Genomic DNA, 16,345 nt, shown 5'->3' on the forward strand with positions numbered 1-16,345 from the left:
TAAAAACTTCATGTGACAAAAAAAAGTGTGACAATGGCTTGCGTTCAATAGAGTAATATTACTACCAAAGCGAAAAGAGCCTCTTTTTCTGAAAAACAAAATACATGTCATGTCATCTTGCACACTCAGAACACTTTGCACGAATACCAGTAGAAGAAAGTGACAAGGCTTGCATTCAATAGGGTAATATTACTACCAATGCCAAAAGAGCCTCTTTTTCGGGTGAACATGAATTTTTCTGAAGACACGTGATCTTGCACACTTTGCACGAATACCAGTATAAGGCAAGGTGGATCAGCCATAATCAATGCGTCAGATTACAGGGATAGGACCCAAGTAGAGTGCTCTTTTGGAGGATCATAAGACATAGGAGCAGAATTAGGCCACTCGGCCCATCGAGTCTGCTCCGTCATTCAATCATGGCTGATGTTTTTCTCATCCCCATTCCCTGCCTTCTCCCCATAACCCCTGATCCCCTTATTGATCAAAAACCTATCTAACGACACTGATTTGGCCTCGCAACCTTCTGCAGCAAAGAGTTCCACACATTCACCACCCTCTGGCTGAAGAAGTTCCTCCTTATTTCTGTTTTAAAGGATCGTCCCTTTAGTCCGAGATGGTATCCTCTGGTTCTAACTTTTCCTACAAGTGGAAACATCCTCTCCACATCTACTCTACCAAGGCCACGCAGTATCCTGTAAGTTTCAGTAAGATCCCCCCTCATCCTTCTCAACTCCAAGGAGTGCAGACCCAGAGTCCTCAAACATTCCTCACACAAGCTGTTCATTCCAGGGATCATTCTTGTGAACCTCCTCTGGACCCTTTCCAAGACCGACACATCCTTCCTTAGATACGGGGTCCAAATCGGCTCACAATACTCCCAAATGGGGTATGACCAGAGCCTTATCTAGCCTCAGAAGTACATCCCTGGTCTTGTATTCTAGCCCTCTAGACATGAATGCTAACATTGCAATTGCCTTCCTAACTGCCGACTGAACTTGCACGTTAACTTTGAGAATCATGAACAAGGACTCCAAGTCCCTTTGTGCTTCTGATTTCCTAAGCATCTTCCCATTTAGGAAACAGTCTATGCCTCCATTTCTCCTTCCAAAGTGCATAACCTCACACTTTTCCACATTGTATTCCATCTGCCACTTCTTTGCTCACTCTCCTAGCCTGTCCAAGTCCTTCTGCAGCCCACCTGCTTCCTCAATACTACCTGCCTCTCTACAAATATTTGTATCATCTGCAAACTTGGCAACAGTGCCTTCAGTTCCTTCCTCCAGATCATTAATGTATGTTGTGAAAAGCTGTGCTCCCAGCACAGGCCCCTGAGGTACACTACTAGTTACCAGCTGCCATCCTGAAAAAGACCCCTTTATCCCCACTCTGCCAGTCAACCAACCCTCTATCCATGCCAGGATCTTACCCTCAACACCATGGGCTCTTAACCTATTTAACAGTCTCCTATGCCGCACCTTGTCAAAGACGGTCTGGAAAATTAAATAAATCATGCCCATTGGCTTTCCTTTGTCTCGATAGGCTGAATGGCTTCCATGTGCACTGTAAGAATTCTATGGGTTTAATTCTGTAAGGGGATGGCACAGACATCATGCTCATTTGGAGAGCTGCTGCAGATAGGAGCTACGTGGCCTCCTTCAGCACCCAACAATTCAGATTCCATTGTCTAAGGTGATGATTCATTGCAGCCACTTACTTGGTTACAGATAAAGGGTTAATGGACTAGTGTTTCTATTTTGGATGGTTCCCTGGAGTATAGATAATTTGAGGCATTCTGTCCTAGCTAAGTCATGGAACACCTTTGTGGGATACAGATGTAATTAATGTGAGGAGCCAGGTCAGCCTGTAGATTTGCAGTATGTTATAGAATATTAAGTTGAACAGCAGTTTTGCCAAATACTGTTCAGACAAGACAAGTGTACTGGATCTGGCCTAGAAAGGGTCTCTAAAAGTATTTACACAGATAAGTAATCGGCTTTAACTTTATATGTGGCATTTGAACTGTATTGGGTTGCTTAATTGGAATTAGCGGTAAATTTAGATAGTTAATAAGTTCAAAGTTTTTTTTTTTTAAACTTGCAGTTAAGAACTGTTTAACTAATTATTGTAAGCTATTGGAGGTTAATGTGGTTAATTCAGTGTTTAAATTCAAGTTGGGTCACTTTTGGGCAACACTGTGGCAGTGATAATCACTACTACCTCACATCGCCAGGGACTCTGGTTCAATTCTGGCCTTGCGTGACTGTGTGGCATTACACTTTCTCCCCGTCTGTGCTCCGGTTTCCTCCCACAGTCAAAAGATGTGCAGGTTAGGTGGATTGGCTATGATAAAATTGCCCCTCAGTGTCTAAGGATGTACAGATTAGGTGGGGTTCTCTTTCAGAGGGTCGATGCTGACTTGATAGGCCAAATGTATTGTAGGAGATACCGATTGGTCAGAGTCACCACTCCTGGAGTGAAGTTTTCCTCAGTTTTACAAATTTAAAAAATTTGCAGGGGTTCTCGTCCAGTAGCCTAACAAAGATTGGGGTCTGGTCCGGTATCTTCAGTGGAGCTCAGTTTTAATGACATCATGTAATCCCAAATGGATGGTATTGCCATGGGATCTCCTCGAGGCAAGAGCTCTCAAACAAATTGTTGGGTTGCAAGAGAAACAGGTTTTTGATGAAATTACACTTATCAGAAATATGTAATGGGTAGGAGGTTAAGTTGATTATACATTTCCTATATTTAAATCCACACCTGTATGTAATAATGCCCTTACATGACCTAATAGGCCCCATCCTGTGCTGTGAAATGGAGCAGTCAAATTAATTCTACTTCCTTGGGTGTACTAGTTGAGAATTTTACCTTAAGGTTCTCTACCACAGTCTATCGCAAGCCCATCTTCATTGATCAATATATACGTTGGATTCTTACAGTTCCACCCGCTACAAGATTAGTTTTAAATTGGTAACCTTTAAACCCAATCCATTTACTCACCATATAACTTGATGCTGAAAGGCATCCTGCGGGATAATGGCTACCCGATTGGATCAGTTAACACAGTTATATTACACAAACTCATGCACAGGCCTAAGACCACTTTTGGCTGTGAAAAGTGCCAAATCTACCTCATTACCCTGAAAGATCAAGGTATCGCAAAATATTGGGCAATAGATTAAGCTAGCTGTTTCATCCTACTACTATGTAGTAGCAACGAGTGGTATTAGTGCCAGCCCTCATCCAAAAGAGAATGTGGGATACAAATTTAAGTGCCAGTGTGATGCTTTTTATGCAGTACATCTCAAAGACTGGCAGATCCTATCAAACATGTCCCAGTCACTAATTGCAGCAGGCAAGGTACAGACCCTACCCAACCAGCTCGTACTTAAACTCAGAACAATGTCTAACATTAAATGAGATTCCACGACTGGACAACATTTCCTGAATAATCCTGTGCTAAGAATTGCACCGGCAAACAATTTATTTATTTATTTTTTAATTTTCTAATTACGGGCCAATCCACCTAGCCTGCACATTTGGGTTGCGGGGCAGAAAGCCACAGACACAGGGAGAATGTGCAAACTCCACACGGTCAGTGACCCGGGGCCAGGATCGAACCCAGGACTTCAGCGCAGTGAGGCAGCAGTGCCAATCACTGCGCCACTGTGCTGCCACCTAACAACCAATTTATCATGGCCAGTCAGGCTTGCAATGTGCCATGTTTAAAAGTACTGGAATCTACATATGAATACACAAGGCCCTGTTCTTTGAAGACAGAAAGAAGATGTACACACGTTATACCTGTTTCAGCTAAAGTGACTGCCATTCGCTGATTCATTCCCCAGAGTCAAACTGCCTGGTATAAATTTTAAACTATGGTTGGCATATAACCAGTCACCAACTGGTGCATTCCTCATGGCAACACTTCTACGAGTCCATTTGCCAACCAATCTACATTCTTCTCACGGTATAAATTGTTGTTTTCTCCTTATACTAGTATTCTTGTGAAGTGTCCTGATGAATGCAAGATGAAAAGTTTCAACATGTCTCTGTTCAGCAATACTCAAATTCTGCACTACCAAATAGCTTATACAATTTTTTGCTTCATTATTCCTCCAGGAACCAATCTTTTTATTTGTTAGTGAATTCATTGAATTTCATCATTGCTGTCATAATCCATGGAGGACATGATTGGCTGATTAAAATATACAAAAATTAAGAATTGGCCTCAAAATCAGTTCAGATACCTTGGGAAATGGTACATTTTTCAAATGACTTTAGGCTCCGACAAGCGAATTTGGCTTCCAGTCAGTACTAAACTTAACGCTTCCATGTTCCGTCGATTTTCTTTTACAGAGAAGCATTCATTGCTATGTTTTGAATAATACATACTTTAACCCAATGGCTTTACAAATTACACCAATTAGAAATTAGTTTCAAATTCTATATTCTTCTGTTCAGATTGAATTCCATGCAAGGGTCTGCAAGTCACTCATTCACATGGCATGATGCTTAAAGTCCCCAGATTCAGTTTTGATAAGTTCATGTACACAAGCACTTAATTACTGGTTTGTATGACAGAACTGGCAACATGTGTTTTTACATTATACATTTCAACTAGGCACGTGGCTGAAAATTTACAAAGCATGTCATTGCCAAAGACAAAACACAAGGGTTATGATATGCTCACCCAAAACGGAATTAAAGGATCAAACTTATAACATGGAAAAAAAAACTTCATGCTTGCTTCAGTTTCACCAAGAGCTTGCTCTGACACCTCAAAGTCTAGTCTTCACATTTGAGTCCAAAATATTAAGACCCTGTCTGCTATATCAAATGGACATACATATTCTGACAGTATTTTGAATAACAGCAGAAGACTTGAACCCAGTGTCCTGGCCAATATTTATCCCCAACAAATCAGGTTTGTGATGTTATCTGGTCATTATCACATTGCTGTTGAGAGAGAGTTTTGGTGTGCACCAATTGACTGCCATATTTCCTAAATTACAGGAACAATTAAACTTCAAGAGCATTTCATTAGCTATAACGTGTATTGGGATGTCAAGTTCATGAAAGGCACTATATAAATGTGTTTTGTATTTCTAAAGAATCAATACCAGAAAATAATTCAGAGAAGATATACATATCCTATTCTTGCCTCATGCCCATTTTGTTTTATTCTTTCATGTGATGAACATTGCTGGCAAGGCCAACATTTATTGCACAAACCTAGTTGCTCGAGAAGGTGGCGAGCCACCTTGAACTATTGCAGTCCATGAGGTGTAGTTGGACCCACTGTGCTGTTAGGAAGGGCCTTTCAGGACTTTGACCTAGTGACAGTGAAGGAACAGTGATTATAGTTCCAGGATGGTGTGGGACTTGATGGAGAACATGGCAAGTTGTGCTGTTCCCATGCATCTGCTGCTCTTGTTCTTTTAGGTCAAGGAATTTAAGAGTTTAAAAAGAGCCTTGCTGAGTTGCTGCAGTGCATCTTGTAGATCAGGGTTTTTCAAACTCAAGGTAGTGGGTGGGTGTCAGGAGGGAGCGATTAGTCGAGGCATTCCCGATCGCGGGACATGCGTCCCACGGCCACGATCGGCTTTTAGGACTGCTGGCCTTTAAATACAAACGATGGAGTCTTCCCGCCAGAAGCAGTGGCAGAGAGCAAGTCACGAGGGTGGCACATACAGACACCACATGCCCTGTACGAGAGAGATTTGGGTGCAAAATCATGAATGAGAGAGTCCTCCATTTGTAGCTGCCAGCAAGCAAACAACAGGACTGTGTGAAGAACTGAAGATGGGTCATTTCGTAATAAGGAAGAAAGGGCCAGAGTCACAAATAGGCCAGAATCTCAACGGAATCTGCTGGAGAGAGTTTCTCAGGAGAGCTCAGGGAAGGACAAAGCAATACTGGTGTGAGCTGTATGCAAAGCTTGAGGGCTCCTGGTGAACACCAAAAAAAGTGAAATCGGGCACAAAGAATTCTAAAAACAATTTATTGAGGTGTCTTTCTTAATTGTGCCAATGAAAATGAGGACGCAAAGCGCTTGTGTTTTAAATGCAGGGAGGTGTTGGTAAATAAAAGTTTAAAACCCTCAAAGAGCTCCAACGGCATGACTTGTTCGAGGACATTTTTTTTTTCAAAGGATGCAGCAAGAACTTAAATCGTCAGCTGAAATCCTCAGCAGACATGCAACATTGAATGACAAAACAAGTGAGATTGCGAGGATCAAGCAGGTTCACCTGCTGCATAACCTGTTGCACTAAAAGGTAAGAAATAATGGTGGGCCACGAAGGTCGGCTCGTGTAGGTCGAGAAGATCGGTTGGCCTGGGCTGCGAAGGTCAATTGGCATTCATCGTGAAGGTCGACCGGCATGGGTCCAGGAGATTAGCCACTTGTTAAAAGTGGGTCCCAGGAAAAAAAAGTTTGAAAAACACTGTTGTAGATGGTATACATTACTGCCACTGTGAGCTGGTGGGAGTGCAAGTTTAAGCTGGCAGATGGGTTACTGATCAAGCAGACTGCTTGTTTTGGGTGGTGAGAGTTTGAGTTGTTGCAACTGCACTCTTCCAAGCAGGAGGAAAGTATTCCATCACACCCCTGTCTTGGCCTTGGGGATGGTGGACAGTTTTGGAAAGTCAGGAGGAGAGTTACCTCCTGCGGAATACTCAGCCTCTAATATAATAATAATCTTTATTAGTGTCACAAGTAGGCTTACATTAACACTGCAATGAAGTTACTGTGAAAATCCCCTAGTCATCACATTCCGGCGTCTGTTTGGGTACAATGAGGGAGAATTCAGTATGTCCAATTCATCTAACAAGCACATCTTTGGACTGTGGGAGAAAACCGGATTACCCAGAGGAAACTCACAGACACAGGGAGAACTTGGAGACGCTGCAGTGACCCAAGCCGGGAATCGAACCCTGGTCCCTGGCATTGTGAAGCAACAGTGCTAACCACTGTGCTACAGTGCCACCCCATATTGAAGCCACAGTACATTATTGGCCAGTTAAGCTTAGTTTCAGGTAAATGGCAACCCAAAAGGTGATGGCTGGGATTCAATGATGAAGTGCCGTTGAGTGCTAGGGGAGCTGGCCAGTTTCTTTTAGAGAAGAACAGCTGAAACGCGAGTGGTGCAAGTATTAAGTCACTATAAGCTCAAATCGGAATGCTGTTCAGGTCTTGAAAAATTGTGAATGGAATTGAACATCTCTGATCTTATGAAGGAGAGGTGGACACTGATAAAGCAAGATGGTTGGGTCGAAGACAATGAACACCAGCAGCAATGGCCATGGAGAATCCACCCATATCTCTAGAGTTAATTTTACTTCGGCTCAATTGATGCCGTACTGGATCAAATGCTTCTCATGTGTCATGCTGGAATTCAACCCTTTCGCCCACTATTGGGTCAAAACTGTAAGGGGGTTCGAAGCAGTGTGGCCTGGCTGAACCCAAACCTAGCAGTGAGCAGGTTATTGACGTGCACGCATTGCTTTAAACCACAAACACTTAAATTTTGCTGATAGAAAAGACTGGCTGCAACTTACCAGATTGGATTGGTCAGAAAGGCATGCAAACTTAGACAATGCTGTACACTGTCAGGTGGATGCCTGTATTGTAGCTGTACTGGCACAGCATGGCGACGGTCTACAGTTAGCTCTGAAGCTCAAATCAGTGCCACAGCTGGGACGTCAAGGCCCATAGACTTTGCTGTTTCTCATGATTTCAGCCATTTTTTGACATTGCAAATATATTTAGTTGGCTCATCATAGGCATAGGTGATGCAGAGGACCGAAGCGGAGATGGATCATCCACTCAGTACTTCTGACTGAAGAGGTCTGCAAACACTTCAGTCTTGTCTTTTGTACTGATGTGGTTTTCAAGCATGGGCCTGTTACTGGAGCCTTTTCCTCTGGTTGGTTGTTTAATTGGCATGGTTGTGTGACAAGACGGCAAATTTTGGAAAGAAGCCAAAGAGAAAATGCTGGAAAATCTCTGCAGGTGTGGCAGCATCTGTAGGGAGAGAAAAGAGCTAACGTTTCAAGTCCAGGTGACATTAGCCAAAGCTACAAGACAGAGAAAGTGGGAAATATTTACACCGTGGAGGGAGAGTGAAAGATGAAAGTTTGGAAAGGATATGTTGGTTGTGGGATCACTTAATTCTGTCTGTAGCATGCTGTTTCTTCTTTTTGCATGCATGTAAATCTGCTGTTAAAGCTTCAGCAGGTTGACAAATCATTTTTGGTGTACCTGGTGCTTCCTCAGTCATATTCTCCTCCACTCCTGACTGAAACCAGGGTTAGTTCTCTGGCTGACGGCAATGGCAGAGTGAAGAATGAGCCAGAAATTTAGGTTAGATGGTGGTGAAATAAAATTATGCTGATGGTCCATATGGCCTCATGGATAAACTGCTAGATTGGCTCTAAATTTATTCCATTTAAGCACAGAGATAGTACCACAAACAGTGGAAGGTGCCCTTTATGTGAAAATGGGGACTTGAACTGCACACTGACAGTACCTATATTGCCTTGGACACATCACCTGCCACAGACAGGCACTTGTCATAAGAACATAAGAACTAGGAACAGGAGTAGGCCATCTGGCCCCTCGAGCCTGCTCCTCCATTTAATGAGATCATGGCTGATCTTTGTGGACTCAGCTCCACTCTCCGGCCTGTACACCATATCCCCAAATCCCTTTATTCTTTAGAAAGCTATCTCTTTTTCTTAAAAACATTTACAGGAGCCTCAACTGCTTCACTGGGCAAGGAATTCCAGAGATTCACAACCCTTTGGGTGAAGATGTTCCTCCTACACTCCGTCCTAAATCTACTTCCCCTTATTTTGAGGCTATGCCCCCTAGTTCTGCTTTCCACGACCAGTGGAAACAACCTGACCGCATCTATCCTATCTATTCCCTTCATAATTTTATATGTTTCAATAAGATCCCCCCGCATCCTTCTAAACTCCAATGAGTACAGTCCCAGTCTACTCAACCTCTCCTCATAATCTAATCCCCTCAACTCTGGGATCAACCTAGTGAATCTCCTCTGCACTCCCTCCAGTGCCAATATGTCCTTTCTCAGGTAAGGAGACCAAAACTGAACACAATACTCCAGATGCGGCCTCCCCAACACCCTATACAATTGCAACATAACCTCCCTAGTCTTGAACTCCATCCCTCTAGCAATGAAAGACAAAACTCTATTAGCCTTCTTAATCACCTGTTGCACCTGCACACCAACTTTTTGTGACTCGTGCACCAGCACACCCAGGTCCCTCTGCACAGCAGCATGTTTTAACATCTTACCGTTTAAATAATAATCCATTCTGCTGTTATTCCTCCCAAAATGGATAGCCTCACACTTGGCAACATTGAATTCCATCTGCCAGACCGTAGCCCATTTCAGGATCCTTCAGGATTCAGCAAGCTCAGTTAGTAGCAGTGATACCAATCCTTTAGGCTCCGTATACCTTCTGTGCCCTTGCTCCCTCAGTGATAAGTGATGTTCATCATTCAAGAGAGAGCAGATGATTGCTAGGTTTCCTTGCCCATGTTTAGGCCCATGGGGTCCAAAGTCAATGCTGAGAACTTACCGTCACTCCCTCACGATTGTATACCAGTATTCTGCCAAGCCTGGAGAACGTAAAAGTAGAACAGGACACATCCAGTGGAGGAGTCTAGGACATTGGCTTCAGGATTTAGTGAGCATGGTTGTGTCAGGTTGTTGCTTGACCAGTCTGTGGAACAGCTTCCCCAATTTCGGTATGTGATGTGATGTTACGGAGAAAGACTTGGTGGGGCAAAAGGGCTGTATGCCTTTGTAATTTTGGGTGCCGGGGCTCTGTCTTGCTTTATTCACCAACTATTCTGTTGCTATTTGGTACAACACAGTGGCTTATTAGGAAATTTCAGTCAGAGGGTAGTTAAGAGTGAACCACATTGCTGTGGGTCCAGATTGACCTGTAAATCAGACTGGCTAAGTAATTTCCTTCCCAGAACCTTTATGACAACGCAGTTTCAGGATTACTCTTGAAACCATTTTTTTTACTTCGGATTAATAGAATTTAAATTCCCTGAGCAGCCATGATGTGACCTGAACTTGATCGCCGGAGCACAAGTCAAAGCCTCGGAATACAGTGATATCAAGAAATAACGAAGGAATTAGATGCAGCAAAGGCTATGTGCCTTAACAACATCCCAGTAACATTACCACTACAAAGGAGGTCTTGTGATCCCTACCGGAGCTAGAAGCTGTCTGTGGGAGAGACACCCCAGGACTTGATGACCTTTCTACTGTCTGAAAGCAGCCAATCAAATCCTTCCAACGTTTGCCAATAGCAGCCAGTAAAAAGGAAGTAGCTGGTCAGTTAAGATGGAAATTTGGAGACTCTACCATCACTATCCATAGCTCCAGGCTAAACATATGCAAAGCACATATTGCCCAAAGCAATCAAGACACACAAGTGACTTGTAAGACACTATACTACTGCTGCCTTGCATCATATTTCCCATCAAAGTAATCAGGAAGTGGAACCTGGACTCACTTTTATGCAGTCAACCTTTAATTTGCGATAGAGATTATATTGCCTCAACTTCTATTCTAGTTTTGAAAAAAGGTAACTTAGCACTGGTAGACATCTTTTAATTTGTTCCACCTAATATAGTAAAATCCTTGTAATTAGAAGTCCATTGCTCTGACCTAACAGAACTCACCAATAAACATGATTCACTTTGCACACCTATCCGTCTACTCGTATTTTAGTAAGCTGCAAGGCTCAGCTAGGAGACTGACAACACAAGTCATTAAACCCTTCAAGGGCACTATAGCCAGGTGGTGATTTTTGACGTGTCGGAAGATCCGGGAGTCCAGGAGGAGAAAGAGGCAGATGTTTTGGCCTTGGCCTCCCTGGTAGCCTGGAGACGGATATTATTAGCTTGGAGGGACTCAAAGCCCCCCGAATTTGGAGGCCTGGTTAACCGACATGACGAGTTCTCTCGGCCTGGAGAAGATCAAGTTTGCCTTGAGAGTGTCAGTGTTAGGGTTCGCCCAGAGGTGGCAACTATTCATAGACCTCTTTGGAGAATTAATCGTCAGCAGGGGTGGCCGAGGGCAGCGTAGAATAGGGGGTTAAATAGGTGGGTCTTGGAAGGACAGCTGTCGGTGTTTGCACTATGTTCATTGTTCTTTGTACACTTTTTATACTGTAGTTGCTTGTAATGCCAAAAAAACCTCATTAAAATGGTTTAAAAAAAAAAAAAAAAAAGAGGTTGGGACCAGGTCAATTGACATTTTCAAAACAGGTAATATTTTTTATTTTACAAGGATATTAAGGGATGAGGAACGAAGGATATTACCGGGGGGGGACGATGAAGGATATTGACCGGGGGAAGAGGTGAGAGAAGAAAGAGAGATCCAGAAAAATAGAATAGATAAGAGGCCAGTCTTGATTATTTGGATTGCACGAGATGAACAAGTTTTATTTCGAATACCCAATTCTTTTTTCCAATTAAGGGGCAATTTAGAGTGGCCAATCCACCTATCCAGCACATCTTTGGGTTGTGGGGATGAGGCCCACGCAGACATGGGGAGAACGTGCAAACTCCATTCAGACAGTGACCCGAGATCAGGATCGAACCCGGGTCCTCGGTGCCGTGATGCAGCAGTGCTAACCACTACACAACTGTGCTGCTCTACCAGAGAAACAAGTTGACTGGCCTACTCCACAGCTACCACCAGCATGTTAGCCTTGGATCAGTGGTACCCACCTTTGAAGCAGAAGACCCATGGTTCAAGCCCCAGATCAGTGACATGAGAACATATTTTAGGCTGACGAAATTAAGCATTTTGGATCAAGGTTAACAAGGTTCCCTTTGACTCCCCAGATGTATACAAAATTCCCATAGCACTTTTCAAAGAGCATGCAAGTTCTGATCCACAAACATTCAATCAATATCAGATTGTCTGGCTGTCTGTCCCTCATTGTTTGGGAGTCTTTGCTGTATACAAATTGGCAATGTTTACATACAACTTCAAGACAATGCTACAAAACACTGATGAAAAACAGTATATAAATTGTCAATGAATAATTAAGCAGTGCAGATTCAAATTTCTTCCCACAATGGACTACTTTTGAAGTGCTAGGAGCTATGTAGACAGTCGGACCAATCATGTTTCACAAACAGCAATGGAACGTGAACCGAGAGAAGAAAAGTGCTCGAAAAGGAAAAGCTGAACTAATGACACAAGAAATACCAATACACAAGAAAGTTTGAAGACACTGGTGGATTAGGGTAGGTGACCAAATACAGACAACTAAAATAATCACTGCAAGTTTGGATTGCTACTTAAATACTTTTAAGGCAAGTTTAGCAATATTTAATCTAAGTAGCATAAATCAGCATCTCAGGTGGTAAAATACATTTTTTGTAACACTTTAGCCCAAAAACTACCATATAAAGCAGAGAGTTTTCCCACTGATTTGCTTCTATTGATAACAAATTTCAGCAGCCGTTTTTAAAATTCAAAATCTGCTAGCATGATGGATTAGTACTGGTCACTTCAAATTTGTCCAAATTCTTCACCGAATGAGATATTTTCTGCATCAATTGCACAGATGCCAAGCTCTCAATTCATCCAGTTATTCTATTCACCGATAGTTTGGACAACTCATCACTGACATGCCAAATAATCTATATCATGATGAACACATTTCTTCATAATCTTAAAAGCCTCTCCTGAATCTTTGTGGTTCTCAGTTTTGTAGAATTAGTTGCAGTGTCTTAAATCTATCAACTGCTCAGGGTGCCCAGAAGCACAACACCCATGTCAATTACAATTCAAGGCACTCCAAATCCTAGAATACAAGAGAACTTAAATATACCAACAAAATAGACTCAATGGCAAATATACCCACTCAACTGCAAGTATATCCATTTCTACTCCTTTGGAAAAACATATTTAAATTTTGGTTCACTTGCATATGTAGCTCTGGTGGAATAATAATGAACAAATGCAATATTTAGCACGTTTGAACCAAACAACTTCCATCAGCTAGTGACTTAAGTTCTTATCAAGTACAGCACAGCACAGAGCTGGAAATTATCAAAGACTGACCTAGTCACGGATTTGGCTTGTTGCTCTTTACTTGTATTGCCTTCTGGCTTGTCAAGGCTTCACTTGCTCTAGGAGCTACTTGGGGATAACTATTTACACAATGCTTCCACAATGGGCTACTTTGCTTTTTGCACACCATGTTCGGCCTAGCTCCTTTGGAATCACTTCATCACTGAGCCTGATGCAATGATTACATTAACAGTGTTGTTGTCTAATTAACAAGTATTAATATTTGATCTCCTCCCCTCCACACCAATTTTCATGGAATTTCTACAGCAAAGGGAAGTCATTCGGCCCATTGAGTCTGCACCGACCCTGGAAAAGAAAACCCTACCTCGGCTCATGCCTCAACCCTATTCCCGTAACCCCACCTAACCGGTTTGACACTAAGGGGCAATTTAGCATGGTCAATCCACCCAACTTGCGCATCTTTGGACTGTGGGAGGAAACCGGAGCACCCGGAGTAAACCCACGCTGATAAGGGGAGAAAGTGCAAACTCCACACAGACAGCCACTTGAGGCTGGAATCCGACCTGGGGTTCCGATGGTGCTGTAAGGCAGCAGTGCCAACCACTATGCCACCCCTTGTTAAACTATTTACATTCCTAACATTTGCCTCCACAGTTGAGCATATCTGGTGCCTTTACAACTCTCCTTGACCTAGTCTCCTCTCCTTGACCTAGTCTCGAGTATTCTTGGTTGCTGGTGTTAGTTTACACTTGGTTCCTGGACTCACCAATTCAATTGTTGAGCTGTTTGTTGCAGAGTGCCTCTCGTCAGTTCCATCATGGTAATACAGGAATAAATGTTACCTTGTAGTCAATAGTATCAGAGCCTTCTTCTCCAGAGAACTCAAGTGGTGTTTGCAAGAGGTATGATCGTGACTGCTGAGTATGCTCCATGACTATCCCTCCCGCCGAACTCTCTTATCCACAACTGCCGGTCTCTTATCCACACCTTTCCCCCATGTATTTAGATAGATAGTGTTCTCACTCAATGCCAATGATTAAACAAGCTTAATGGTTTATCTTTGTGTTTGTGTGACACCTTACTTGGCCGTGGGTCTTTAGCATTCTCTCAATCAATTCTGCTGGCAAAAAGCAATTACTTAACCATGTTAACTTGTAATTAACAATCTGTAGTTTTTAATGCCGCTCTCTCCTGTTCTCTATTAGCCTTCTGAGAGTGGGCGAACTGGTCACATGATGGAATCCATTTTCTGCTATGAATTGCCAGGAACTTCATTCCTGAACTGCGGATTGTTGCCTAATTCTACCTCATCACCTAATTCACCCTCAAGTCACAGATCCATTCCTAGCTTTTGCCATAAATGTTGATGGCAGTAATGGTTCTGCTAGCTATTAACTGTTAATGGCATATTGAAATAAATTCTATGGCTTTAGAAATTCCCAGCTAAGCGGTTTGTTGCGCCTGTGCTTTGCATTTGGTAATGCCCAAATGTGGAGTTTGAGAAATCAGCAATTTGCAGTGATTTGTTATTCGTGGCAAAAACTGCTCAGGACATGCATTTTGTCAGAACATTCTGGCCGATTATGTTGTGCCATAATCTGAACATTGTACCTCTACTGGCAAGATCCAAAATCAAGTGGTGCATACAACTGAAACTCCATACCAATGAGAGACAAGAAATGGAGGCTGTCAGTTTGAACTTTTTAAAAGGCTATTCTAATTCAGAGGTTACATTTTTTAATTTTTTTAAATGAACGTTTTCCAAAATTCATTTGAGCGTGGATCTGTGCGCCTCAAACTATAGCCTGCCGGAGAGATCCAAGATTACTTTAAATAATCAAGACATTCAAACTTTAGTTGCGAGTTTTACAACAGTAATAAGTGGGAGGCAGGAGTGTTACGAACCATCACGTCAAACTGGAGACATCAAGAATCTAGGCACTTGGGTTACTGAGGGGAGGTGGGTCCATTCTATAACGATCCCATTTTCTCATACTACGGGTACTTATTTTTCCAATTAAGGGCAATTGGGCTTGGCCAATTCACCCATCCTGCACATTTTTCGGTTGTGGGGATGAGACCTCCGCAAGCATGGGCAGAATGTGCACAAACTCCACACAGAGTGTGACCTGGGGCCAGTATCAAACCCAGGTAACCACTCACTGCACCGGATACTGTGTTCACTCAGTGGCTTGGGGGGGGGGGAAGAGAAAGAGGAAGAGCGAGAGCAAGAACGAAGGTTGGGGGGGGGGGGGGGGGGTTCTACAACAGCACAATGTACATACTTAAGAATGTAACATCTGCTAAGACCAGAGGCTACGAAAATAGTAGAAGGACAGGCGGGCAGCACAGCGGTTAGCACCAGGGACTCTGGTTCGATTCAGACTTCAGGTGACTATCTGTATGGAGTTTCCACATTCCCAGTGTCTGAGTGGATTTCCTTCAGGTGCTCCAGTTTCCTTCCACAGTTCAAAGATGTGATCAGGTGGATTGGCCATTCCAAATGCCCTTTTGCAGGAATAGGGAATGCGAAGGACCGGTGCTGACTCGATGAGTCGAATGGCCTCCATACAGTATCCAAATGCCCGCAGCCGTCAAAGTGCAAATAGAAATAAACATGTAGGATAGGATAGCCATTACAAAGAAATGGTTGCAAAGTCTGGGGCCTGAATATTCAAAGATACTTGATCTGTTGGAGGGATAGGAAGCTAGGAAAAGATGCGAGGGGGAGCTCTGTCAATGAAGAATGACAACAGTACAGTAGAGAGGTTACATTTTCTCTAAAGATCAAGATGTAGAATTAGTTTGGATAGCAATAAGAAATATTCTACATAAAAGTCACTTGAGAGTAGTTTATAGGAGCCCTAACATTAACTACACTGTGGGCAGCAAGTACAGGAACAGATAATTTGGGGGGGGGGGGGGGGGGGGGGGGGATTGTGACAAGCTATAGCAATAATCATTGGTGATTTTAATTTGCAGATTGCAAAAATCAGATTAAAAAAGGTGGCCTGAACGATCAGCTGAGTGTTTTCAGGACAATTTCTCAGAACAGCATGTTCTGGAACCAAACAGTGGCATATCCTAGATCTGTAATGTGGTAAGAGACAGGATTAATGAATGGCCTCATAGTAAAAGATGCCCCAGGAAGCAATGAAAAGAACATAGTATTCAGTTTGAGGGAGAGAAGAGTGGGTTTTCAGCTTAAGGGCATATTATCAGACTACAAAGGCAGAGCTGGC

At 42.9% G+C, this 16,345-nt stretch overlaps 1 protein-coding gene and 1 long non-coding RNA gene across 3 annotated transcripts in view; one reads left to right on the top strand and one right to left on the bottom strand.

The window, feature by feature from the left end:
* LOC140385497 (uncharacterized) overlaps window positions 1-16,345 on the top strand; it is a 74,505-nt gene that overhangs the window by 53,494 nt on the left and 4,666 nt on the right. The gene's annotated exons all lie outside the window — the stretch shown is intronic.
* rab2a (RAB2A, member RAS oncogene family) overlaps window positions 1-16,345 on the bottom strand; it is a 97,815-nt gene that overhangs the window by 21,079 nt on the left and 60,391 nt on the right. The gene's annotated exons all lie outside the window — the stretch shown is intronic.

Source organism: Scyliorhinus torazame, chromosome 11 (genome assembly GCF_047496885.1).
Source record: "Scyliorhinus torazame isolate Kashiwa2021f chromosome 11, sScyTor2.1, whole genome shotgun sequence".
NCBI classification, from domain to species: domain Eukaryota; kingdom Metazoa; phylum Chordata; class Chondrichthyes; order Carcharhiniformes; family Scyliorhinidae; genus Scyliorhinus; species Scyliorhinus torazame.